Source organism: Cebus imitator, unplaced genomic scaffold (genome assembly GCF_001604975.1).
Source record: "Cebus imitator isolate Cc_AM_T3 unplaced genomic scaffold, Cebus_imitator-1.0 Scaffold744, whole genome shotgun sequence".
Taxonomy (NCBI): Eukaryota; Metazoa; Chordata; class Mammalia; order Primates; family Cebidae; genus Cebus; species Cebus imitator.
Genome location: NW_016108059.1, coordinates 295,170 through 298,154, shown reverse-complemented (window position 1 = coordinate 298,154; position 2,985 = coordinate 295,170).

Here is a 2,985-nt window from a genome sequence, read left to right as displayed (position 1 = left end):
ACTATGGGGAGCAAAAGAAGACAAGAAGAGGGAAAACGGAACAGAGGCTAATTATTATGACCATCTCTAAACCTTAGATTCATACATTACTCAGAATTCAAGCTGTTCTTGAAACCATTACAAGAATATCGCAGCTTTAGCTAACTCTTCCATTTATCACAAAACAACATTCTTTGGATAGCCAAACTTACTTAGAAACTGCCAAATTCAGGTCTGCTAATGGAAAAAAACAAAAATTAAATTGCCTAGCTAAAGATTTAGTCACTCTTTTTGGCAAGGCACTTTTACATTTTTATAGTGTTTTAGCTCTTCCCTATAGAGCATTTTCTTTGTGGAAGTTCTCTCCCTTAAGAATGTATTCTTTTCTCCATGAGGTTTTAACATGGTCTACAAGTTGTCTTCTCTTATTAATATCCTGTCTAACCTTTATCTTTAATTTATAGATGATATACTCTCTGCATGGAAAATACTCCTTTGAGGAGTGCTATGGACTGAATTTTGTCTCTCCAAAGTTCATATTTTGGATCCCTAACCCTGAATGCAATGGAATTTGGATATGGGGCCTTTGGCAGGTTTAGATGAGGTCATGAAAGTGGGGCCTTCTATAGGATTAAGATGAGGAAGAGAGCGAGATCACTCTCTTTCTCCATACCCACCCACTGAAGAAAGGCCATGTGAGGACACAGGGGGAAGGTGCCAATCCAAAGTCAGGAAGAAAGATCTTGCCAGACCTTGACCATGCTGGCATCCTGATTTCAGACTTCCAGCTTCCAGAACTATGAGAAAATGAATCTGTACTGTGTAAGCGACCTAGTCTGCAATACTTTATTATGGCAACCCGAGCTAAGACAAGGACTCCTGGAAATGTGATTTTATTAAACATTTCTGAAGATCAATATTATAACATGTAATAAAGCCTCTCAGAAAAGTTTTGTGATTCTCGTACATTTTTTTCCCAGCTACCAAATGCTTCAAACCATCCTTCTAAGGGTGGTACAAACACTGTCATGGCTCTTTTGAGCTGTACTCATGTAATAATCTGAAAGAAAGGTTGCTAAGCGATAGCTTCCCCAAAACCTGATCTAGCTGCTGTGTGTAACTTGCGTTCTCCGGAATCTTTCTTGTCCCTCCCCTTGACTGTAGGCTTGATGGGGAAGAAATTATTTTTTGGTCTTAGTAAAATATGTTGCTCTCCTCCCAGCCCTGGCTCTCATTACAATTCTCCATTTTGCATCCTTTCCCTTTCTACGCATCATTTACTTCTTCTTAATTACATCTTTCTCCCAGGTACTTTTCCTTTAAAATAATGTTGAAAAATAAAGAATTAAATATAATCTGGTGATGCCTCAGGCCTTATCCTGGCAGCCAGTAAATCACCATGCCAGGTTTACCATTACAGTTTAACAAAATATTTGGAAGAAGAAAATGAATGTTTTATCTGTTTTTATTTTGAAAAGTCTTAGTAAATATCTTAATCTCATAATTTCCTGCTTAATGCCATAATCAAACAGTTTCATTTCCATCTTTCTCCCACTTTAAGTTTTACTGCTTACAAGGAACAAAAACGGCCAGCTTTACATTCCACAAAATCTACATACCATTCTCTCTCTCAAACAGAACATCTGTAGGACATTTGGAGAAAGCTTTTCTCAAAAGAGAAGTTTGATAAATGCAAGTTTCCAATGTACTATAAAAATTGTGACAACAGTATCACATGAACTTATGCTATGATCATAATGAAAAATATTAATGGAATATAAATACCTGAAGTGGCGATGCCAGGAAATGTGGGGTGACACAACAAATAAACTGTATTTGATTTGCAGTACAGCAGATGGAAAAGTATAATCTGGCTTCTTATGTTCAGGTATCATGCTATAAGATAAAGAATTTTGCTTGTGATGCCTGTGGTTTGGCTTTTCCTTCATTAATACAAGCTGTTTTCACATTGCCAATTTTTCTTATAAATTTCTTTTTTTAAGATAATTTTACTCTGTCGCCTAGGATGGAGTATAATGGTGCTATCTCCACTCACTGCAACCTCTGCCTCCCGGGTTCAAGTGGTTCTCCTGCCTCAGCCTCCAGAGAGTGGCTGGGATTAATGGCGCACAATTCTTGTTACCGGGCTAATTTTTGTATTTTTAGTAGGGACAGGTTTTGTTTGCCACATTGGCCAGGCTGGTCTCTAACTCCTGACCTCAGGTGATCTGCCTGCCTCGGCCTCTCAAAGCAATTTTTCTTATACGTTAATAGAATGACCTGAAAATTTCGTTCCCTCCTACCTAGGTTACTTGACATTTTTTTCTTTTTTTTTTTTTTAGAAAGGGTCCTAGTATGTGGCCCAGGCTGGCCTTGGACTCCTGGGATCAAGGGATGTTCCTACCTCAAGCTTCCCAAGTAGCTGGGACTACAGACATTCACCACTACACCAGGCTTTGCCAATTTTAATCTATAGGACCTTATAGGCCAAATTTTAACCTAAAGTCTTCCCTGCAGTGTTAAAAATGTAAACATGTATTCCCATCCATTTCTAATATAATTTAAAAAATACTAGTCAGGTGAAACAGTGGGAGTGGGGGAGGAATAAAGAAATCTGTAACTGGTTGTGATCAATTTGTCGTAAACACCACTGTTCTTGGACCAGCCCATTTTTAATTTAAAAATGTGACTTGATCATATATTTATATACTTGACTTTCTCAAACATTTATGAAAATTTAGAAGGGTGGGTGTTCTTTATAAAAACTGAGCATTTGAGGTAGAGAGAATAAAATGGTTTGTTGGGAGTTGAGGACAGTATTTAGTTTTCTGTGTTGCAGACATTTCTCCTCTATTGAGTGAGATGTTGTTAACTTTGTTTCTTGCCTAGTAGTGGTTCCTGGGAGAGATCAGAAATTCTGGGATAGGTCATCTGCCTAGGCAAGTCATTCACAATTCTGAGCATGCATACATCTTAGCTGCTTTTGAGTCCCCTACAGAATGATGG